The sequence below is a fragment of the Chionomys nivalis genome, chromosome 2 (genome assembly GCF_950005125.1).
Source record: "Chionomys nivalis chromosome 2, mChiNiv1.1, whole genome shotgun sequence".
Taxonomy (NCBI): Eukaryota; Metazoa; Chordata; class Mammalia; order Rodentia; family Cricetidae; genus Chionomys; species Chionomys nivalis.
In genome coordinates, this window is record NC_080087.1 from 20,605,687 (window position 1) to 20,631,713 (window position 26,027).

The 26,027-nt window shown below is 41.8% G+C and overlaps 1 non-coding gene across 1 annotated transcript; it reads left to right on the top strand.

The window, feature by feature from the left end:
* The first annotated feature begins 15,257 nt into the window (after positions 1–15,257).
* Trnan-auu (transfer RNA asparagine (anticodon AUU)) lies at positions 15,258–15,326 on the top strand. The gene has a single exon. It is a non-coding gene; the product is annotated as a tRNA-Asn (tRNA).
* Positions 15,327–26,027: the final 10,701 nt, after the last annotated feature.

Genomic DNA, 26,027 nt, shown 5'->3' on the forward strand with positions numbered 1-26,027 from the left:
TGGCAACGAGTGAACCAAACAATACAATGGTGCCAGATCTGTGGTACAAGATCCTCACCCTGGATTCAAGTTACATTTTTCTGCCCTCCTCCAACTGTAAGAGATCTTGGGAGATGACAGAGAATATATAAAGTAGAAGGTTAACTAAAAGGGGTACTCTATGATGTAGCTTCTGTGATGTCATCATTCAATATGTGGTACGATTTTGCAGTAATGCAGCTGTTTGGGGGTCACCTATGAAAATAACACTACAGTCATACATGCTCTGGAAACAAGCTCGATAAATTCATTGATTCACTAAGTTGGGCTTTGGTAGAATTATAGTCTTGTCTGTCATGGTGTCTTATTTGGTGTGAATAAATGTTTTTTATTATACTTATCAGCAAAGTTAACAAGGTTGACCTATGACAGGAACTCAGTAATTATTATCTGCTATTATCTATGATTACTTCTCTAAGAAAAATTCAAAGGACATAATTGATGATCAATACCTTGGGATAAATATTTATAAATGTTGTCCCCTTCACCCCTTGTCACTCAGTCTTCCCAGCAATGACAAGTCAGCTACCTATTGCAACAGCTACCCAGATCTAATAATCAGAAGAAAAAGACTTACTCTAAACAACCTGATAATCTCAACTTTTCCATTGCAAGGGTCAGGTAAATTTTCAGGAAAGTACTAGCAAAGTTGCTTTTTTCACAATGTATCTTGGTGCAGAATTTCTCGAGGTCATGAAGCATTTTAACCTTTTTTTATTCTCAAAGGAATCCAGGCTGTCCTGGAATAAAGGAACTGTAACTGGAGGGTCTTGACCTCAGTGAAAACTGCAGACAAATACTGCTGGTGTACAAGGTTTTAAATTTAATGTCTGGAAAATTTGTATGAGTCTTTGCTTATGTAATGTATCAGTGAATGGTGTTTAAGCTTAATACAATTGATCCTAAAGGGCCACTGGCAATCTATATGCACATACACATAAACATACTAGGAAATATATACTATATATGAATATTGCACTTATATACATTTCTAGGAAGGAAATCAAGAGAAGCTATAAATCCTTCTGTTGCTACAGAAGCCATCCTCAGCCTGGTCCAATATTCATATCTGAGCCTCATGAATGACGCGCCATTGGAATGAATTCTGGACATCCACAAATTAGAGTCCCATCAGGCAGGATGTGGAGGTTTCCACCCCTTGAAAAGATCTAGGCAAACAATGATCTCAATTTCTTATCCCTTCTGCAAAATCTTGGCTGAACAAAACACTCTGCCTTATGTAAATAGGCACCCTATGCTACCAGGCTATGCTGCAAAATGTGTCATGGGATTATGGAAAATATTTAAGCCCTGACAGTTTCTCTCCTGTCTTCAGTTCTATTTTTCCTGACGCAGCACAACTGCTTCTGTTGCAGAGTTGTACAGCCCTGATGTCTTTTTTTTTTTTTTTTTTTTTTTTTTTTTTTGGTTTTTTCGAGACAGGGTTTCTCTGTGGTTTTGGAGCCAGCCCTGATGTCTTTTGATAGAGTCTTAATATGTAGCTAAGGTTGACATTGAACTTGTAATCTACCCTGCTTCAGCTTTCTGAGGGCTGGGATTTTTAGATGTGCCACCACATTCAACTCTTAATTAACTAATTCCTTCTCCCCCTCCCCCTCCCCCTCCCACTCCCCCTCCCCCTCCCCCTCCCCCTCCCCCTCCCCCTCCCCCTCCCCCTCCCCCTCCCCCTCCCCCTCCTCCTCCTCCTCCTCCTCCTCCTCCTCCTCCTCCTCCTCCTCCTTCTTCTTCTTCTTCTTCTTCTTCTTCTTCTTCTTCTTCTTCCTCCCTCACCTCTCTCTCTCCCTCCATTTCTTTTCTTTTCTTTTTTTTTGTAAAATGAGTGTTCTCTATTGCCAAACCTCCTGATGCAAGCTCTCCACCTGTTTTTCAAACCCGCTTACAAAAATGCCTAGTGGGCAGAAGGAAAGTTTAATGGCAGCACAACTTCTCTTCAGTTCTGAGCATTATGTGTTTCTCTGCTCATCTTCACATCCAATGTTAGCTTTACATCCTGCATCACTGCCAGTTTGGACCCAAAACTGTCGGCCAAGAGTATAATTATTCAGCATGCCATTCTCACAACATCACCTAGCCCTGTCTGCTATATGTCACCATGATGATGCTTTGGTGAGCCCCAAGCTGATGCTGGTGTGTCTACCATACCACCAAATCCTAGCCATGTCTGCTGGATGGGGCTGATGTAAGCACTCACGTTGCCTCAGACAGCATCTATGGCCCTAATGCCAATCAGTTGCCACCACTGATGCATGCATGAGCAGCATCCAAGTCCGAAAACAGTCAAGTGGCCAGTGCCTCCTTATCTCTCTCATATCACAGTCTTTGAGGAGGCACTCGTGCAAAGTTAATATATCTATGTTAATAAAGAAATCCTGGTCAGTGGTTCTAGATATGAATTCCTGGGTGCTAGTGGACAGACTCGAGAGACTGGCACAGAATTGTACTCCAAATAGTTTCTCCCGCTGACCATAAAGGCTCCATGTCAAGATGATTGTTTGGCTCCTTCTTCCCTTGGGATGGATTACTATCTAGAAAGTTCCTTAACAGCTGCAAATAGGCATGAATGATTCCATCTCTCTCTGCCTGGTGCTTGCACACCAGTGTTGGCCATAGCTCTGTCTCAGGAGAGCCCTTCTGGACATTCTGGACAAACTTAGATTGGGATGACACATTCCTGATATGGGAGCTTCCAGACCTGGGGGGTGAAGAAGGCAGAGGGAATGATGGTCCTTAAATTAGCCCTTAGCTTCCACAGCACCCACACTGGCTCTAAGGAAACTAAATTCACCCTCTCACTTTCGTCTTAGCTTGTATTCGCACTTTTAAAGTGTTTCTAAATGGCTCTTTAGTCAACTGTGTTTTGCTCAATTTTCTGTTACAGTCATTGGTTAGCTTTGACAAAATTGCAGATAGTCTTTCTGATCTATTTCAGGGAGGTTAATTATGGAGTGCTAACAGAAGTTATAACATATTCCTTAATCTTAGAAAGATCTACATGCAATTTAAATTCTGAGAAATAATTCATACTCACATTCCATATATATAAATATATCACATATATAATAATTCATGTCTACCTTACATATGTACATATCACACATGTGAATGCTGTAAAATACACAATGTATTCTATAGAGAGCATTCTTGGGACTTAGGGTGATTGCAATTAACACTCCTCAAAATTTTTTCAGAGTTTATTTTTACTTTATATGTATGAAGTGTTCCCCTGAATGTATGTCTGTGTACTGTGTGCATGCACTGTCCCATGCAGAGGCCAGAAAAGGGTGTTGGATCCCCGGGGACTGTAGTTACAGTTAGGTTTGAGCCACCGTGTAGGCACTGGGAATGGATATCTGGTCCTCTGGAAAAGCGGCTATTGACCTTCACCACTGAGCCATTTCTCCTGCCCACGTTACATTCTTGATCTTCTCTATGTCAGGAGAAAGAAGGGAGGAGAGTTCAGAGGAGTCGGAAGGGATAACATGGCTTCCTTCTCCTCCCCAGCAATGGCTGGCTTCTCCTAGCAGATACCAACCAACAAGTAGCCTGAACTAGGAGCTTTGCTCTTCTTCTGAGCTCACAGATTGGGAAGGTAGAACGGGGAGTTAGGTGTGAGCCACTCACAGATACACGGCTCCCCGCCCCCCGCCCCACGGCCGCCCTGGCTCTGTCCAGAACCTGTTGTACTATCCCATCTTCCAACCATGAAAATCCATGCCTTCTTCCAGAGAAAGAAGGTGAAAGGGGGAAGAACTGAAAATCTCCCATTTGCCCAGAGGGTGAGTATTAAGGTAGAGAGAAGGGAAGCTCTCATGTTAAGCATTAGAGCGGGTTCAAGTGAAGAAACTTCAATCTATGGAACAAGATCTGTTTTTTGCTGTTTAATGTAAATGGTTGGAGAGTTTAGATAAACTGAGAAATCATGTTCAAAGTCACTATAGCATTGTAGAGCATATCTAAAATTTTCATCCTATCTTTACGCTGAACTGTTAAGTTTTAGATTGGGGTCTTTTAACTTAGAATTCTGAGTAGGTTGCTGTACACAAATATACACCCAAGTACATATGGGTGCAAATGCGTACAAGTAGAGGAATGGAAGGAGAATCACAAAGACACTTCTGGAAAATGAAATGGAAAGTGACATTGTTTTTTATCCTTATTCATTTTTTTCTCATAAGCTTCTAAAATACTACTTCTGTGACAAGTGCGTGTACCCATGTGTGTGTGCGCCTGTGTTGTGTGTATGCCTGTGTGTGTGTGTGTGCGTGTGTGCGTGCATTTTCAGGGTAATCTGACTTCATAGTTGAAAACAGGAAAAGAAACCCAAACCAGGAAAAAACAAAGTCAAACTGTCTGTGTCCTGGGGAAACCTTGGAGGCAGATGAAGGGCTGGCAGTGCGGGGAAGTTAATGCCAGCAAGATTAAGCAAGAAGAGCCCCTTATGTGTAGATCACGAGGGGGATAGCCTTGGTCACATGTCACCATAAGACACATGGAAGTCTACTCAAAACTGGGAGGGAAATTAAATCAAACAAGTGATGACAACCAGAGTCACTGGACTGTTGACATTCTAGGATGCTTGCAAGCTGGGCGCTGACCCCAAATGCTCTTCCAGAACATTAGTTTATTTCAGTCTTCTGTTTATCCTTATTAAAACTTATTTTTGAAAATCAGAGGGAAGGTTAGATAGGTACCAGCCAGAATACAGCAATGTAGTTATAGGGATGACGTCACAAGATTGATAGTGTAACCTGAGCACTATGGTCAACCAAAAAAATAAAGTGTGAACTTGAAAATTGGTGTGAGGTATTCAGTCTTTTACTCACTGATAACTGAGTGTGTGAGGCAGCTGTGGCTTGAATGTAAATCGTTCTCAGTAAGCTCGTATGTCCGGACCCTTGACTCTCGGCTGGGGCCACTGTTTTGGAAAGCTGTGGAACTTTTAGGATATGGAGCCCTGCTGAAGGACATAGGTGGCAGGACTTGAGCATTGGTAGCCCAACCCCACTTCCTGTTCAATTGGTGCTTCCTAACTATGAATATAATGCAATGGGCTGCCTGGCACTCCCAATGCCATACCTTTGCAACCATGATAGCCTGATACAATGCCTGGGCTCTCTTTCTCTTGTTGTGGTAAGTACCCAGACCAATAGTAACTTAGACAGAAGGGCTTATTATCAGCTCACAACTCCAAGTTTTATATAGTTTTGATTCGCCAGTTAAAAAGTTGGGGTGTTACTGGGGGTGTGGTTCATCGATAAACTGCTCGCTTAGCAGGCGTAAAGCCCCAGGTTCAACCCCCAACATGTTGTCATCTTGCGATCCCAGCACTCTAAGAGCAGGACCAGGGCTCAGAAGCTCAAGATCAACTCTGTCAGACATGAGTTAGCCACCAGCCTTGATACATGAGACCTCATCTCAAAAACAAACAAAACATGAAGCAAGATAAGTTCAGGAACGGACAGTTAAGAATATCCTGTATTTTGCTGGGTGGTGGTGGTGCACGTCTTTAATCTGCACTGTGAGGCAGAGGCAGGCAGATCTCTGAATCTGAGGCCAGATTAGTCTACAGAACAGGTTCCAGGACAGCCAAGGCTACACAGAGAAATCCTGTCATTAAAAAAAAAAATTAAAAAAGAAGCAAAAAAGAGAAATCACACAGGACAACCTTATTTTTTTTTTCATTTTTAAAAGTACATTTCTACTATAAAATGTAAAACGCAGAAAGACAAGATGAAATTTTTCCATTACAAATACAACCACTGCTAATATTTTGGTGAAGTTTTTTAGTCAAGAATGTTGTCTGCTTACATGAGCTGTGAGCCACAGACACATGTCTTACTTAGCAATGGTGAGATTAAAGATGAACACATAGAGGTGAGAAGCTAGCTCAGTGCAAGGCTGCAGATTTAATCTCCCAGCAAACAAACACATCTGTAGGGACTGGAGGAAGCCCCAAGTGACTGAAGTCCTGAGTTAATTTAACATATGCTATTGACATGGACATGACTAAGTCAAGGACCCCAGAGCCCAGATCCATGGGAGAATGACAAAGCCTTCCTCAGTGGACAACGTGTATTGACATGTATGCAGAAAATGTGCACCATAACTACCTTCCTCCCCTGAATCAATACCTGAAATTTTTCTTTGGCTAGAAGCCTGTAGTGACATTTTGTTCTTAACCTATAACAATATTATTATGAAGAGATGTCTTAGCTGATGTCTTGGTTAGGGTTTCCATTGCTGCGATGAAACACCGTGAGCAAAAAGCAAATTGGGAATGAAAGGCTTTATTTGCCTTATACTTCCAGGTCATAATAGGAGGAAGTCATTAACTCAAGCAGGGCTGGAAGCTGGAGGCAAGAGCTGAAGCAGAGGCCATGGAGGGGTGTTGCTTACTGATTTGCTCTTCATGGCTTGCTCAGCCTATTGTCTCAGAGAGCCCAGGACCACCAGCCCAGGGGTGGCCCCACCCACCATGGCTGGACCCTCTCCCGTTGATCACTAATTGAGAAAATGCCTGACAGCTGGATCTCATGGAGGCATTTCCTCAATTGAGGGTCCTTCTTCTCTGATGACTCCAGCTTGTATCAAGTTGACACACAAAGCATTCAGCTGACATTCTCACCACTAGGTTTTAACATTGTTCAGAGGCAAGATTAATATCAGCTGCACTGTTGAGAGAGGGGGGCCCTTTGTTTGTCCCAGCCGCCCGGCTAGCTTACACCTGAAATAATCACACAGAAACTGTATTAATTAAAACACTGCCTGGCCCATTATCTCTAGCCTCTTATTGGTTACCTCTCACATCTTGATTTAATCCATTTCTAATAATCTGTATGTCACCATGAGGTCGTGGCTTACCGGGAAAGATTCAGCATGTCTGACCTGGCAGCTCCATGGCAGCTCTCCCTCTCTGACTCCAGTTTCTTCCTCCCAGAATTTAGTTCTGTCTTCTCTGCCTACCTAAGTTCTGCCCTATCAGGCTAAGCAGTTTCTTTATTAATTAACCAATGAAAGCAACACACAAACAGAAGGACCTCCTAGACCACTGCACCCCCCACAACTGTGTTCTTGACAAGGTAACTCAAACATTTGTGACAGTTGGCTTCTCTGCAAAACGGGATCCATCGTGTTTATCTCACACAAATACTGTGAGAACATATATGGTAACACTGAGAATATAGTTTCTTTTTCAGATTTCTTCATAAGTCTAAAAATTAATTTAGCCTAACTAATAACTTCAAAAATATTGAAATGTACTTACTTATTCACTTCGTGTGTATGTGTGGTGTGTGCTCTAAGGGAAGGTGCCTCCACGGAGGTCAGAGGACAACTTTTGGGAGTTGGCCTCACCTTCCATCTTGTTGAAGGTGGGCTCCTGTATTTCTACTGCTGCCCTACATGCTGTAGTCTAGCTGCCCCACAGACTTCTGGGCATTTTTTCCATCCGTGCCTCCCCTCTCACCATAGGAGAACTGGGCATAGATGCTGTACCACCGCATCTGGCTTTTCACATGGGTTCTGGGGTCCACACTTAGTTTGTCAGGCTTTTTGGATTGATCATTTACCTGCTGAGCCATCTTCCCCAGCTTTACTAGTAAAATTTTTATTTGTTTATCATTCATTTTCCACTGTCTCTGCTTAACGATGCGCAAGGATATTTGTGCTTAGTATCTACAGAAAGAATTACCATTCTTAATATAGTGGCTTAGCCACCCTCCACTAAAACACATACTTCTGGCGAAGGAAAATAACCTCACTAAATGTTTGATCTATACAAATCCAGCCGCACATCTCTGGATCAGTAACTATAGATACTAGAAAACAGGGTCCACTATGCCATGCACGAGGTCCTCCTTTATTTCGGAGTACCAAATGATCACTGAAGGTCAACAAAATAAACTCCTTCTTTTTAGTTACTGATCGAAAAAAAAATACATCTTGTGTTCTTATTTATATTTCTCTCTCTCTTTGAAATAGAGCCTCAAAATTGACCGTTTAATAAAGCATATTAAGAAACTGTTTAGAAGATAAAGTCAGTAAATAAAGTCTTATTTTCGTCTGGAAGACTTTGCCTTATAAGCTCCTTCCAAGGGAAAGATAATAACCTAATGACATCAGATATATGTCGTAAAATTAACTGAGTCAGGCTATAAATGACTTTCTGAGGCTTCAGGAATCCTTAGTGACTGGATTCTTTTGATATTGTCCAGAGTCCCTAAGAAGATACACTATTTGCCACTGTTTCCTTTATTCTATAATCTTTTTTTTTAAAAAAAAAATCTAAATTGTCTTGTCACATAGTAAAGTTCCAGGTATCCCCATGTGCTTGAAATGTTGCAGAACAGTTCATCACCTGGACAGCTATTAGAAGACCCACGTGAGTAGGGAAAGATGATGTCATGGTCACATGAAAACCCTGATGACAATCTTGAGGCTGGAGCCATCAGCCCACGTGGCCCAGCTGCCGCCACAGCAATCACAAGTCTCCTGATCTCATTGCTGCTTGGTATAAGAAAGCAGCAACTGTCACTAATGCCTGCCAGAGTCACTGGCAACTTTACCAGCAGGCAGGACTCTGGAGAACTGAGGAGGAGGCACAAGGGTTTGTTGCAGCCATGGTGTGGCCTCGTGGAACACGTCCCTGGGTAGGCAAGTCCGTATGTCTAGACTGGACCTGCAGCCGTGACATCTGCACCCTCATCGGCTATGAGTAAAGAAATGCTTTTGTGGTGCCGACAGATGCTTTTAAAGTCTGTGGCCTTCCCATTACTCTTTGTTACCTTCTCTGTCTGGGCCCTTGGCAATGTTTGGATCCCTGAAAAAGCCACAAAACTGACCTATCCTCCTCCCCGAAGTCTTTGAAAGTTGAGCACCATTTTCGGTAAAGACGCGACTCAGTGGTTCAGTCGATTTTATCTCGGACACTTAGCACATGAGGGCTGGGAAGGCAACCTACGACAGAGTGCTTACTCAGAAAGGCATGCTCCCCCTGTACTGCATAAAAAGAAAGAAAGAAAAAAGAAAGAAAGAAAGAAAGAAAGAAAGAAAGAGAAAGAGAAAGAAAAGAAAAGAAAAGAAAAGAAAAGAAAAGAAAAGAAAAAAGAAAAGAAAGATGCCATCATTCAGAATGTGACGCTAACAGGCTCTGCAGTGCCATCTGGGCCGGGCTCGCTCTGCTTAGAGGATCTGAGGAAACTCCAAGGGCCTGCAAGGTGCTGGCGATGGCAGCTACTCCTAAATCCTGAAGATTTTCCTTAGAGATTTTCACCTAAAACACCTTTTGGCACAATGCTAACTCACACAGTGTGCTGAAGAAGAACTTGACCCAGCCTCCTAAAACGAATGGCACCCTAAGGAAAGAGTTCTCCTGCTAAGAAGGAGGAGCCTGGAATGTCTTAATACGCTGAGCCTCACGTGAAGAACCCCAGAACAGAGATGGCCGGGGAAGGAAAAGGAGTTTTCCCAGAACGCCCCATTTCCCAGAAGCTTCCCTTCTGGCTGTACTATTGCTCCCACTCTTGGGACCACTGGCTCATGACCTTTCAGCGTTTTCTTTTCAGCAAGAGTCAAGTTCTTCTCAGCCAGGAAGAGTCACCGGGCTGACTCTCTTCTTATCCACTGGGGTGGATTTGAGTTGAAAATTTAAAATGTGGCTATATTATTATCCCTTTTTTTTTTCTTTTACTGTACTGTTTGGCGGCACCTGGGCCTTTGGGGCTTCTAAAAAAGAAAACTGCATGGGCTTTACAAAAACAGCTATGATTAATGCAGGCATTTGGTTCTCCAGCCCACTAATATAAGGAAACCGTGTCCCCAAACAAGGCAGGGGCCCAGTAGTTAATCTTCCTTCAGATGGTCCTACTATGATCTCTGGCCACCAGGACAATTCAAAGTTATTCCAAGCAGAAGTCGTTAAGAATGGGAACGGAGCCAAATTGGATCATTGATGTAAAATTAGGCAAGATCTGGCCTGCCACATGCCCCAGGTAGGCATGGGACACCCAGAGCAAAGGACGATGCTGACCCAGCACGCTCTGTTGCTCACTTGTGTTCAGCTCAAATGTTTGAAAAGAAATCATAAGAAAAGGGTGAAATCAAAACTTCATGTATGTTTTTTGAGCATGGTTCTTGCTAGGTTGCCCAAGGCCATTTTGGAAATCCTCATTTTAGGAGACCCTCCAGTCCCCTGTCTTGGGACTACAAAGGATAGCCCTATGTCCATCTAGAAACTTTAGTGTAAAGATTATGTCTTTTTGCAATATAAATATCAGCTATCAAAAACAAAAAGAGTGTGAAATTCCAGAAAAATATATAAAATGTTCTTCATTTAAATTTTTTAATGCAGGAGAGCTTCAAAAACAAACAACCTTCCCCCCAAAAAAATTTCCCACAAAGAACTTCTAACAAAAAGGGTTATTCTGGAACAAACTTTGGAAGTGCTTAACATGGTCTTTTGATTCATTGATTCTAAGAACGGTGGTGGAAATCCATTTCAAGAAGGACCGAGAAAAATCTGTGCCTTTGCATTCTGTCTAGCTTTGGGACTGGCTTGGAAATGTCTGGTTTGTTTGCTTTAATGAAAACACCAGGCTCAATACTGTTTTGGAAATCATGGACCCAGATGAGAAAGAGGCCATTGTCTGGAACAATGTGGTGCTGGGGAGTTGGAGAGATGCTTAAACTTTCCAAATTATTGTTGTCAAAAGTCAAACGGAATGTAAAACTTTAAGATACAGCCTTGGGTTCAAGCATTCTAGCTTCTTGTCCTTTCATGTGTGATATGGAAAACAGCTGAGTTGTAATAAGTTTCTTTTCTTTATCATGGTGATGTCTGTTGTTCACTTAGAAGGCTGGTGGCGTTGGTATTGGTGCAGCAATGTAATAGACAGCTTGATGTCCTTTTTTAGTCCATGATCTCTTTCTCTTGGCTCATTAAGAAGTAGTATAAGGTAGGAAAGATCAATTATTAGATATTGATTTATTGATGTATTGTGTAATTTACTTAAAGAACTGCTGGTACTGCATTATTGCCTAACATGACCTCACCGCGGGCAGACTGTGTAACGGCGTAAACGAATGCAGACAGATTGTAAAAATATATACAGCTTTAATGGGGAAATAGACTTACAGAACCACCGTTCCCGCGGAGACCAGGAAAGCAGAAGCAAGCGCTGCGAGCTTGCCAGATTTATAGGTAAACATTAGCCCGAGGCAAACACGCCCCCTAAGGGGCGGGACTTATCCCTACAAGACTGACCTGGAGAAATGGCTGAAACATAGTACGCCATTGCCCTTAGCACCCTGACCACAAAAGCTTTACACCTGTCAACTGTAAATACGCCTCTGAAAAGCAAAGTCCCCAAGTTAACTGCCACTTACACTTCTGGAAGACCTGCTTGCTTGCTTGGCCCACGTTGTGGTTTTTGAATATAAAATGGGCAAGCAAACGGGACTTGGGACCGAGACCTTTCGGAAGCCGTCCTGGTTTCAGTCCGCCAGTTACATCGCCTCCCTTCTACTCTCATTGGTGTTGGCGTGCTAATTCCAGAGATTCCTGCAACAATTCGTTCAGCACTCTTCCCCGTGGACTCACGTGCTTGACATCCCAGAAGACAGAGAATTTCTATTGATATAGTAGAGAGGACAGCCAGCTGTGCATCAGACAGTGTGACCTCAATGAACAGATCTGCTAAAAGGAGTGAATTGTGCCCAATTTAAAAATTAAAATTGGAACTAGGTAGCTCAGTTGGTAGAGTGCTTGCCTAACACATGTGAACCCCTGAGTTTGATACCCAGTACCACATAAAAACTGAACATGATGGCATGGGTCCCTCAACATTCAGAAGGTAGAGGCAGAACGATCAGAAATTCTAGGCCATCCATGACTGTTGTAGTGAGTTTGAAGTTGGCCTCAGGTACGGAGATCCCACCCATAAATAACAACAGCAACCATGGGAGTGTGGCGATAGCTCAGTCAGTAATTTGCTTGCCAAACAAGCAAGAGGATTTGAGTTTGAGTTTCCAGGACTCACATAAAATGTTGGGCTACACAGCACACAATTGTAATCCCCCATCGCTAGGATGGTAGAGGCAGGGGGATCCCTAGCTGTGCTGGCTAGTCAATTTAGCTGAATCAGTGAGTTCCAGATTTGAGATCTGTCTCAGGAAAATAAGGTAGAAAGCAATAGAAAGAAGTGCTTGGATAAACAACCTTGTTTCCCACTGGACACCCCATTTAACGCTTTGCGGGGTCTATTTTATTTTAAATGTGGAAACTTCCCACTGTATTTGTGTGAGAATAATTATTTCTGTATTATTGAGCAATTAACTCATTCTATTTACAGCTCTAAAACTAACTGCCAAGTAATTGCTTCCTGGGAATTTCCCCACTTGCAAATGAGCTGTGTTGATTGGCAAAGGGCTCAGATTTAACCATTTGATTGTTATCGGTACTGGCACAGAACCAAAAGAAAGTTACTGGTCTGCAGCCCCTGTCTGCCCTGCCATGCTGGGATGCACACTCCTTCTACACATCTGTCCACATGCCTGGCCTCTCTTGTGTCATTGACCTTCTTAGGACTTACACGAAAAAGTAAATATTAGCCAATAAATTTTGAACATTTGCCAGTATACAAAATAGACAAAAATGGTTAAAACAGCCTGGGAATTTAGAGCTCAATTATCTCAAACCCCTGATTTCATGAAAACCATAGCATTGAGAATTCTCAAGTCTTGTAAAAATAAGGATTCTTCCAAGCCTTCACAATTAGTTAATGACAGAATCCGGCACTGTCCCTGCCTGACGACTCTGAGCCCCATGATTTCTTATGCACATTGTGATTTATTTTGGAAGTTCATGAAATAATTGTCGGAAATTTTCACCACCTATCCTTGAAAACTGGATTTAAAAAACAACAGATATGGTGGCTCATATGTGCAATCTCAGCACATAGGAGGCTAAGGCAGGAGGACTGTTGTGAGTTCAAGGCTAGCTTAGGCTACATAGTGAGTTCCAGACCAGTCTAGAGCATAGAGTGAGACCTTGTAACAACAAAAAAACAAACACAAACAACCAAACCCAGACAACCAACAAAACCCCCACAAAACCAACAACAACAAAATAAGAAAACAAACAATCAACAGTAATTGTTGGGCTAGGATGTAGTTCAGTGGTAGAGGCTGACTTAGCCTTCCCCAGACTGAAGTGGGTTTCATTCCACATATGCAAAGCAAAACAAGCAACAGAAAGAATATCCTCCTTTCTTAAATGCCAAAAAATAAACGAGCAGAAAACTGTATTTTAGTCTCTGAAGATATTAAAATAGATAGGATTTAAGATGGCTTAGAGAAAGGAAGTGTGGTATTTAAATGTTATGATAAAATATCACCTATTTCCTAAATTTTAATTAACAGTAAACTTTTCTAAACCATTATGTATAGTATTTGCCCTTCTATGTCACAGATCCAAGTCTCAATTAACATCCAGAAAAAAAAATACTAGACCCTGTATGCAGTGCCAATTTGGGGTCATTTCCTAAAAGTGCCCTGGAAACTCCTGTCAAGGGTTCTAGACAGTTCCCTCTGTTTTAGTTCATGGGTTCACAACCACACAGGATATGCACTGTTCCCCTTCCAAACTGATCTAACCTTCCAATGGTCTACATCACTCTCCTTCTGATGGCCAACATCATTCTCCTTCCAATGGTCCACATCACTCTCCTTCCAATGGTCTACATAACTTTCATTCTGATGATCTACATCACTCTTGAAAGCAGGTTTCTCCTGGTCCTACCTCCTGGAATCTTTTTAGCCACAAATGGAGAAAGTTACTCCTTTTTTACACTTTATTGTAATTTTTATCTGTTACTTCCCTGACCCGGTGATCACAGTATTGACTAGGACCACCCCTGCTTTGGTTCCTGCTCCCTCTCTCTCATATATACATATAAAATTACTTACAGGTATCTGTGGCCTTTAAATGACCTAGGACAGGGCTCTGCATGGCCTAAGTGGCCTAGAAGTATCTGATTGATGAAGAAATGGCTAAATATAAATGGCCTAAAGCAAACACATACAGATTATACAGGGGTTGCAAAAGAAAATACAACATATTTAAATATGCTTAAGATTGAAAAGTTTAATATAAGGAAAAACTTTGATTTCTTATAAATGTATATGAATGACCATTACTCTTAGTGAGCAAGTGATCAAGCTTTCCTGTCTAGTGGGTGGATTTATTTGTTGCTCTTGAAATTGCTTTGTGTTTGTATTTGAAGATGCCTGTGTATACCTACAATGTCCTATTTCAACTATAGCAAAGACACTTAGGATGATATAAGTTTCTCAGCTCAAAGCTGCCATCATTGGTGCCTTGAAATTTTTATTTATTAAAGGTTAAAAAGCAAGGCAATAGACATCAAAATTTGATCTAAATGTCAAATAGGCTTTGTGTGTGTTGTAAATATGTATGTACCTGTAGATACCTCTGACTTTTTTTTCAGTCACTGTGCTTAAAATTGACATTTAGAAAAAAATTAAAGTTACAATTGTAGGACTTAAAGATTTTACATAAAAATGTCATTAGCTTAGCCTAACTTTTGTGCAGCATGTCCTGTGGTGAAGGGAATTATATACTGAGGCATACGGCTTGTGTGACAAAGGACAATAGAAAATAGACTTAGGGTTTGAATTTCTCTCAATGATAAAGACATTCTTTTTAAAAGATGTTATTTATTTTTATTGTATGTGTATGTGTGTTTTGCCTGTGTGTGTGTATGTGAATTCCATATATTCTGTGTGCTCACAAAGGCTGTAAAAGTGTGTCTGATTTCCCTAGAATAGAGTTACAGTTTTGAACCACATAGTGGGTACTAGGAACTGAACCCGAGTCCTCTGCAAGAGGGTTAAATGCTTATAACAGGTGATCCATCTCTAGCCCCCTGTCTTTTTACCTTAAGGCTTAATAATTATAAACAAGTATAAAATGCTTAGCTATCGGGCAAAGAGTAGGATTTAAGGAATGAGAGAGTACAGATTTTGAATGGCCAGATATTAAATTATTAGGACTTTTTCACAGGATGTACAATCCTTGATTATATTCACTTGAGTCTTCAAATAAAAGATGACTGGAAAACCAAATCCTAGTCCTTATTTACTTAGGTGGTGATCCTCCAGCTTCCTTTGTTGTAAGAGAAGCCTAGCTCAGTTGGTAGAGCATGAGACTATTAATCTCAGGGTCGTGGGTTCATGCCCCACGTTGGGCACCACTCTGCTGTAATAGGAGCGGTGGGCTAAGTTCCTGGCACCCGGCCGCCCGCACGGCTAGCTTTATACCTGAAATAATTACATGGAAATTGTATTCTTTTAAACACTGCCTGGCCCATTAGTTCTAGCCTCTTACTGGCTAATTCTCACATCTTTGATTAACCCATTTCTAATATTCTGTGTAGCACCATGAGCTGGCTTACCAGGAAAGATCTTAACCTGCGTCTGTCTGGAGTGAGACAATCATGGCAACTGCCTGACTCGGCTTCTTTCTCCCAGCATTCTGTTCTGTTTTCTCCGCCTACCTAATTTTCTGTCCTATCAAAGGGCCAAGGCAGTTTCTTTAACCAATGAAATCAACACAAAGCAGAAGACTTTCCCCCATCATTCTTTCATCATTGGAGTCCTCACTCAGGTCACCTTTTCTCCCTCTGCACATGGCCAGAGCTCCTGGACTTCCTCCAGATGGTTAGTCACTTGTGTACCCCTGGTCTTCCTGCAGTAGTGGCAAAGCCTATTTCACACCTGAAGTCTAACTTACACACTCTCTTCATTGCATGTGAATGTATTTTTTTCCCAGTCATGTCTGGATTTTTTCTATGATCTGAGTCCTCTGACTTTATGGGAGTCCCACAAATGCATGCCCCTCTGTGTTTGAGTCTTGTTTTGGACAGACCTGAGTCTGGGCTTCCTCTCTCGTGATCATTACTCTCAACTCCATCCTACCTTCGCTCCATCTTCCTTCCCAAATCTTTCACCATATACTCTGAAAGCCAGACTGAACAACATAGGAGATTTTTAAAAAAATTTTTTAGCAAGAATCAACAGCAGGGGGCTGGAGAAATGGCTCAGTGGTTAGGAGCACTGCCTGCTCTTCCAAAAGTCCTGAGTTCAATTCCCAGCAACCACATGGTGGCTCACAACCATCCGTAAGAAGATCTGGTGCCCTCTTCTGGCCTTCAGGCACACATGCAAACAGAATACTGACAATACTGTATACATAATAAATAAATAAATCTTTTAAAAAAAAAGAATCAACAGCAATATATCCCTCCCCCCAAAACTATTAGAAAACATGGAATATACCTTTAAGTTTTGTAAGCTATATGCAGGGCATTCTGGTATTTCTATTCTCTGTTAATTAAAGCAATAGTGTGGGTGTAAAATCATTCCTACTATGATTTGGGTTGTTGCCTCTCAAATACCCATGTATTAAAGACTTGATTCTCAGCTGAAGGTGCTACTGGGGAATTGATGAAGTCCTAAAGAGATAGAATTCAGTGGGAAGTCTTGGGTTCTAAGTCAAATGTCATAGGATGTGGTCCTTGAAGGGGTAGTAGAACCCATCAGCTTCTTCTCTTTTTCACCCTAGCCAGGAGCTGAACAGTTTTGTCACATTCTGATACCATGATGCCTCACCACAGGAGCAAAATCAATAAGGCCAACAAGTCATGGGTTCAAACTCCATCATGGAACACTGTGCTCTGAGTACGGCATGGCCATTACCAGCCTGAAATCAGAACATCTGTGTTATTCACACAGAACCCTCCCAAGGTCAAGTCTGCAGATATTCCCTCATAAAAGGAGTGTGAGAAGGGTCACCATACCCTCTTCTTAGAACCATTTCTTCCTGTTCCATTTACACAGCTGCCTATAATCCTATCTCAGCTCTCTGCAGAGGTGCTAGAATATACAGAGGGCAGAATGTTGACTGCAGGAACAGGAATTTCTATAGAGCTTTCAGGTGATCGTCATCCTCATCGTGGTGGTATCTTTTGATGTGAGAGATGTCCTTCTGTATGCTGTGAATATGTACTGCTTTTACTGGTTAATAAAGATGCTCACTTGGCCAAGAACTAGGCAGAATATAGCTAGGCAGGAAATCCAGACAGAGATATAGAGAGAAAGAAGGCAGAGTCAGGGAGATGCCATGTAGCTGCAAGAGGACTAGGATGCCAGAACATTACTGGTAAGACACAGTGACGTAGTGATACACAGATTAGCAGAAACTGGTTAAGTGTGAGAGCTAGTCAGTGATATGCCTGAGCCATTAGTCAAATGATTATAATTAATATTAAGCCTCAGAGGGATTATTTTATAAACAGCTACAGGACCTGGTGGAATGCGTAAAAGCTTTCAGCTACATTTGTTTTTGTGGAACTACTGTTTGGGGGTCACTCACTCTTCTGTAAGTAATACCAATAAACTCACTGGTTCACCAACCTAGACTTTGGTGGAATTGTGTCTTCTGTCATTGGTATTCTATCTGTACACAACATGTATTTGTTCATGTCTCCCTAGGAAAGGTCATACAGATCTCCAAAATTGATACAAAATAACCTTTTTCTCTTTGTAAATTTATTTACCGCATGGATTTGTTATGATAATGGAAAACTAATGAACACAAACACAACATAATAATAAAATAATGTCCTTACTATATTAGGCATGATTCTCTAAAGGACAACTAATAGAGTGAATTGATATGTAGATAGATAGATAGATAGATAGATAGATAGATAGATAGATAGATAGATAGATAGATAGATAGATAGATGGGACTTATTAGACTGACTTATAGGCAGTGGTCCTGGTAGTCCAACAAAGGCTGCCTCCGGACAAGAAGATTAGATACCCAGTATTTTTCCATCTGTGAGACTGAATATTCCAGAAGTTCTGATCTGCTACTAGACCCACGGAGGTCCCAGATTTTAGTCCATGTTGGAATTTCAAAGAAGTAGGTGTTTAACACCAGTGAAGGAGTTGGTCAGCATCGATGCGCTTGCCAGTGAGAGTGAGGGCAGGCAGACAGAACGCCAAAAGTTCCCTTTATCCATGCCCTTTTCTGTGGCCTGCCACCAGAAAGTGTGGCCCAGATTTAGGGTGGGCCTCCTACTTCAAATGACCCAATCAAGAAAAATTCCTGACAGACATGGCCAGATGCTTGAGTGTTAGCTAATTATAGATATAGTCAGGTTGACAACCAAGATTAGTCACTTCACTTACCTTTCTTAGAGTATATACAGCACTTGTTTTATAGCACTAATCATTTTCATCTCTTATTTTAAATTAACACATAATAATTATATATATATATATGGTGTGCAGTGTGACAATTCAATTAAATATGGAATGTTCAGAGCAGGATAGTATGTCTGTCACCTCAGTTATGTATCTTTTCTTTGTGCTGGGAATATTTTTAAAAAATCTTTCTTTTAGGTATTCTGATGTGGTTCATTGCTGTCACCTAGCTCTCTTACAGGGCTACACAGAACACTGGGAGTTCTTCCCCTTTTCAAACTGCACCCTACAGCCCTCTCTCCATCCTTCCTTTCCTCACGCTCTTTTCTGTCTCCAGGTATACCACAGTCTGATTTGCTGCTTCTTTGAGAGCAGCTTTCTAGCCTACCCTGGAAGTGAGAACACACGGCAGTTGTCTTCCTGCGCCTGACATTTCACTTAACGTAATGTCATCCGGCTCCATTTGTACCACTGCAAACAGCAGATTCATGTTCTTTTGTGTGGCTGAACAGCAAGATTGTATTCATATGCCATATCCTCTTCATCCATTCATCTGCCAAGGACCATCTAGACTGGTTCCTTATTTTAGTTATGAGAATAGTTCTGCAATAAAGAAGATGTGCAGCCGGGTGGTGGTGGCGCACGCCTTTAATCCCAGCACTCAGGAGGCAGAGGCAGGTGGATCTCTGTGAGTTCGAGACCAGCCTGGTCTACAAGAGCTAGTTCCAGGACAGGCTCCAAAACCACAGAGAAAGCCTGTCTCGAAAAAACAAAACAAAACAAAACAAAACAAAACAAAAAGATGTGCAGATTTTGAATCTCTTGGATAAACACTTATGTGGCTTTAATTGTCAACTTGACACCATCTAGAGTCACTTTGGAAGGGTATCTTGAATAATTGTCTAGAAGGGTTGGCTTCTGGGCATGCCTGTGAGAGATTTTCTTAATTGTATTAATTACAGTGAGAGTGGACAGGACTGGGCTCTGAACTGAACGGAAGTAAAGGAGATGGACAGCATGCATACATTAATTTTTTAAAAATTTCTGATCACAGTGTGACCAGCTGTCACAAGTGTCTACCACTGTCACAAAGTTATAAGCCAAACTGTGACTGAAAACCATCTTTTCTCCACCAGGAACTTTTGTCAGGGTTTTTGTCAGGGTATTTTCTCACGACAGAAAGGCAATCTCCTGATGGATTTGCTGACTTACATTGCAGTTCTGCTCCTAGTTTTTTTTGAGGAACCTCCATTTTATTTCCCATGGTCACAACAACAATTTCCATTTTCACAATGCAGGAACAGTCCCCCTTTCTCTGCACCCTCACCAGCTTTGCCTTTCCATAATACCTACTATCATTTCGTTACATGTTTGATTTTCATTCCCCTGAATCTTGATCACGTTTCATATACAACTACAAGGGAAATATGTCAAAGGCTCTCATAATTCAGTAACAAAATGAAAACCAGCCCAATTACAAACCACACAAAGCCTTGAAGATATGTGAAGGATCAAAAGCACACAGATGTGTTACCAACAGTGTCAGGAGGAAGGCAGAGCGCAGCTGAGGCTCCCTGCCCACCCAACTGGGGTGCTACACTGACAAAGGGACTGTCAGCTGGGAGAATTAAACCTACTGAAACATTCTTACATCCCTCATGTGACTGTAAACGATGCAGACACTACCGTGATCTGAAAGAGAGCGCGGGGGCGTATGGGGGTGGGGTGTGGAGGGAGGAAAGGGAAGAGGAAAACGATGTCATTAAAATCTCAAAAATAAAAGAAATACTTATTTTATAAAGTTAAGCCTAAGCTTTTTATATGACACAGGGATTCTACTTTTCTAGAGATCCATTTCAAGAGAAAACATGCCAAGCTAAAGACTTACAAAGATGTTCATAGCAGCATTATTTATATTAGCCACAAATTAGAAATAATTCAAAGGTTTATCAGCTTACGGGTACACACACACACACACACACACACACACACACCTTGATAAACATGGATGGATGCAGAAAACACCATGCTAACTAAAAGAAAGCAGATACAAAGCACTGTGTAGTCACATTTACAAAAGTATCCAGAAATGGCAAACTCATGGAGCCAACGCAGTCTTGAGCTAGAAAGGAAGAAGCAGAAACCACAGGTGGGCATGAGGAAACTTTTTGGACCATTAAAAATGTTCTACTAATGTGTTTTGACTTTACTAAAAGCCACAGACATATACTTATACAGTGAATAAATGCTATAATGTCGAAATTATTTCTCAAAAAACCTACTTAAAAATCAAAAATTACACTGGCCAAACCCTGCTAGCTCCATGTCTCAATCTTCTGAGTCTTGATCCCTTTGCAGAACCATGTGTGCACAAAACCTTCAGCACTAACCTGCCACAAAGGTCCTCTCTGCCTCCTGCCCCAACTGGATTCTACTTCCCAGTATTTGCTCTGATCTGCAAACGCAGGCTCTCCTGCCCTCTGTGAAGCTTTTGGGTTATCCTTCCTCTATGCCTTCCTCACAGCTGATCAATGGCTCCATTTCCCACTGGTGTTTCCCAAGTCTACTGACCTCCCTGGTTTCTTTGGCTCAGTTCAGGCCCAGAATCTCTTGCTCTTCGAAGAACTTTTGTCGCTCTGCCTCCAATCTTGCCACCTCACAACCTTCAGGTCCTTCTAGTCCCCTTTAAAACACTCTAAAAGCTTCGGGTGCGCACGGGATACACTCTCCACCGTTTAACAACGCAGGGTGTCCAGGCGACGCTGGATGATCAGCACAGTTTGCTGAAGGATGGAACGAATGTGTCTCATTTTACTGACTGTTTTTAAATGTCCATCTGATCTGTTTGTATGCATGCCTGCCTCTCCGACAACTGAAATCCGTGCTGGCACCCAGATCTGTTTGCTTATACCACGTGTCTTCGCAGCTTTAAGCAACAAGACTGCGCACAGTAGGCATGGAGCTTGCATCTGTGAGGGAACCAGTCGGGCCTTCTCAGGCTTGTTTGAGGTCCCGACAGTTGCTGGCTCCCTTTGAGTTCTTGGCTTTGGTTTAACCAGCAAAGCAAATAAGAGGTTCCTGGTGCAATATGCAAATTGGCCAAATGTTCTCCATCCCAGCAATCTACCAAGGGACTAATCACTTAGGCACTGTTGTGAATTAGGAGACTTGATGAGCTCAGTTCTGGACTCCATTCAGCAGCCTCCGTAGCATGAATAATAAAATCCCAGAGACAGATATTGGGGTTCAACCCAAAGATCAGAAAAGCAAAGCAGCCAGCCACTGGCTCTTCTACCTCAGACCAAAAATGAACAATCCTGCCTCCAGGAATCCTCAGATAGAGACTGAGACCTCCCGTTTTATATTTCTCTCTAGTGCTGGGATAAAAGGTGTGCACCACCACTACCCAGCCTCTGTGGCTAACTAGTGTGGTGGCTGTGATTAAAGTCGTGTGCCACCACTTCCTGGCCTGTATGGCTGCCTGGTATGGCTACTTTGCTCTGATCTTCAGGCAAGCTCTAATTATTAAAACACAAATAATATACCATTATTTGCCTCCTCTTGCCAGGCTCTTCTAGATTCTTCCAGAGAGAGATGGGGGGGGGAGGCATTTAGCATTTCTACTGGACATAGGGATCTAAAGGATGCTACCCACATGTGTGACAATAGCTTATTTCCCAAATGTCACCAGAAAGGCTTGGTCCATCTCATATTATCAGGCCTGACAAAGTGATAGAATTGCTCTGCAGGAAGAAGGGGAGGAAAATGCCCCTGTTCTTTCTCCCAATTTGAAAATAAATGTACCTGTTAAGGTACATTATTCTTGGCTCCCTGCTAAGATAGAGCCCGGTACCTTCAGGAATTACCTGACTGCCTGTGTCTAAAAGTTCGATTTGTCATTTGATTCTAAAAGTTCAGCTTAGGGATATTTCAAAAGGAGCCTTCCTGAAGCTCTAACTGAAAAGAAAATAAATTATATTCCCATTATACTTAACCAAATTAAGGCTGCCTTCTCTTATGAGAATACAGATTTTTATTATAAAAGACTTTCTATGCACCCATTTTGACTCCATTATTGGCCTTCTAAGTAGCAGATTTGATTAAAATGATTTTTCCCCAGAAGGATAAAGACTAAAACAAAATAGCAAGGATTCATGGAGAATAAAAAGTTCTCCGCTGGCTGAACTGACTCCCAAGAAAGAACCATTTGTAAAATATTAAACTAGGGTGAGAGAGATGGCTCTATAGTTAAGGGCATACAGTGCTCTTCAGAGGACCTGATTCAGCTTCTAGTGCTCTTATCAGCTGACCCACAACCATTTTTAACTCTGACTTCTTCTTCTGTCCTCCATGGTCACCTGCACACAGGTGCACACAAACATACACATACACACAGCATTTAAAATAAGACAAAATTGTTAAAATCATTGAAATATCCTGGGATCATATTTAATGCCAGTCTTAAGATGTTTTCACAGCTGAATCCCCATGCATACCTCATTCTCGCCAGTTTTCAGTTTTCAGTTATGCTGTCACCTTATCTTGGAAGACAATTCTGTGTGTTCCTCCCAGCCGATGCCTCCTCTTCTCCCACTGCCCAGTTTACATGCTATTCCTCAAAAAGAGCCCTTAAAACTTCAGCTCTCATTACCTACTGAATTTGACCATAGTGGATGGCCAAATATGGCAGGAAGTGTGGCAATGAGAACACAAGAAGAATAAAGAACAATTTGAGACAATACTAAAACACGGTCTGGAAACATTTTAAAAAGAAAACGTTCTTATCTGCTGTGAGGAATAGGAGAAACATCTTTCTGCAATGGAAGACAGCCTTTCACTTTGTGGAGATGGCTCAGGCGATAAAGTGCTTGCTACATGAATGTGAGGACTGCAGTTTAGAACACTAGAACCCAGATAAAAGCCAGGTGTGGCAATGCGCACCTGTGATCCCAACGTTGGACAGCCAGGTGTGGCAATGTGCACCGGTGATCCCAATGCTGGACAGCCAGGTGTGGCAACATATACCTGTGGTCCCAATGCTGGACAGCCAGGTATGGCAACGTGCACCTGTGATCCCAAAGCTGGACTGCCAGGTGTGGCAATGTGCACCTGGGATCCCAAAGTTGGACAGTTAGGTGTGGCAACGTACACCTGTGATCCCAAAGCTGGACTGCCAGGTGTGGCAATGTGCACCTGGGATCCCAATGCTGGACAGTTAGGTATGACAACGTGTGCCTGTGATTCCCATGTGTGGTAATATGCACCTGTGATCACTGTGCTGGACAGCCAGTCTAGACAACCTCTAAGTTCCAGGTTCAGTGAGAGACCCTGCCTTGAAACATAAGGTGAAGAGTGATCAAGGAGGGCTCCCAAGACTGATTCTGGCCTCCACATATACACTCGTGGGTGCATGTGCCCGTACACACATGTACACACAGAGAGACACACCATATGCACAAACATAAAATAAAGAAGTGAAAACCTCTTTTGCCCTTGCCTTTCCCTATAGCAGGGAATGTTGCCCTTCAGTGGAGAACAACCTTGTGTATTTAATGCTCATTATATGCAAAGTCTTAGCTTCCTCGAGAGCTCAGGCACATTTCCAATTGGTCCTTACTGCAACCGTGTAGGTGTTAGGCTCAGTGTCATGGTTCGTCTCTGGAATGATAGGCAGTAAGGAGGTTTGGATTAGGGTCTATATTTAGCTTTCTTTGGCTCTTTCTCTGCTTTCATTGTTCACATCTGGTTTCTCCAAAACGTGTAAAGTTTTTTTTTTCCCTCAAATTCCTCACTGTGTCTAGCATAATTATGGGTGGATAAATTGATGGATACATGTATTACAAAGATACACTCAAGTTTAACATGAACGCTCATTGGACTGAAATGAGGCTTATAAATGTGTGCTTTCCCCATCTTCTGTTGATATTTTTTAAATTAATAATTTGCAGAAAACCTGAAGCTATTTAGATATTAATCACAATGATTCGTTTGGCTCATTCTGGAAGACTAGGGAGCTAAGAATTTAATCAAAGCTCCACGTCCATCATGCACACAAGAGAGGGCCACTGGCATCGTCCTGTGCTCGTTAGGTGTTATTTCATTTTCCATGTACATTTGAGAAAGTTTATCTGTACATTATATAGGGCTCTCTAGCAAAAAGTAGCCTGGCCTTTGATAAAGACATGAAAACAACCAGCAAACAATCAGAAAACAATCATTAATCTAGTCATCAGGTATGATTTTTCCGTGTAAACAGTCCTTTCTGAGACTTCCACGGTGGGACAAAGATGGGTTAGAACGTGAGTCTGTACATGACAGATTTAGCTAATACTTTTGTTTGAGCAAATGGAATGCCTGTGCAGTCTGGTTATGACTTCTGCGCGAGTTTACCAACACGGTTGGGTCATGCAGTGTCATTGAGTTTTGATCACTTTTTAAGTGGAGTTGAAATAAACACTACAAGTTAATTAAAGCTGTCTTCTCTGAGGTCAAGAAAACTGGGTCTCTTGTCAGCCTTCCACTAATGAAGACAAAGTAAACAACACTCACAGTTAGTCATTGGCATGCGAACTACATTGCCGTGGGAAATGTATGTCATTCCAAGGTCCCTTCAAATGCACAAGGAGAATATGAATACATACATGCAAATCTATATATATAAATATGTGTGAACACATGTATTCATATATATAGATATATATGCTGTAATTTTCAAGCTAAGTAAATAAAACTGTCATTCTTGAAAGTGAAATTTCCAAGTTACTTAACCTTTTCCATAGATTTTCAGCTTTGTGAAGAATTTATTTCATTGTGGAGGCTCTGCTGTTTGCTGGGTGCTTGTGAGTGTGTTGTTTTATTCTGGTTCAGTCGCTACAGGAACCTCTCACTCCTGCCAGTGACACACTGTTGTCGGTGACCAATGATTGGCAGAAAAGGGGCAGGCACATTTTTCCTTTTTTTTTTTTTTGTTTAAGAAAACATTTGGTAAGCCTCACCTCAGTAAGGTTTATTGTTTTGTTTGTTTGTTTCGTCTGTTTTTGTTTGCTTTGTTTTCTGTTTGTTTAGTGTTTTATCTAACAGGTATGTTTCATGAAAGCGAAAAAGCAGAATCTCACCATTTTGAAAAACAAATTAAAAACTTAGGATAATGAGCGATGCAACTAAAAATTTGTTTTAAATGAACTCTTTGTGGACTGGGGAGATGGTTCAGTCGTAAAGCACTTGCTGCCTGAACAAACCTAACTTCAGCCCCGGCATCTAGGTAAAAGACAGGCGTGGTGGTGGGTACCTTTAATCTCAACGTTTGCGAGGCAGAGGCGGGCAGATAGCTGGAGTTTGCTGGCCTCCCAGCCTCCCAGCCTGGCGTCATTCATAGGTGAGCCTTCAGTCCCAGGAATAGAACCCATCTCAAACATTACGGTATATAGCTCATCAGAGACAGTATCTAAGATTGACCTCTGGTCTTCGCACATGCACCATAAACATGCACAGATTAAAAAGAAATAGTTTGCCCCAAAGAGTATTTTATAATTATTAGTTTCTCTTCATTGATTCTAGACCAGTTGTCTTTCAACTGGATGAGTGGTAGAAATTACATGAGAATTATTTTGACCACAAACATACACCAGGTCCCTAATGTTATGACCTTAAAACTTTTCTCTCTAAATATTTTCAAGACT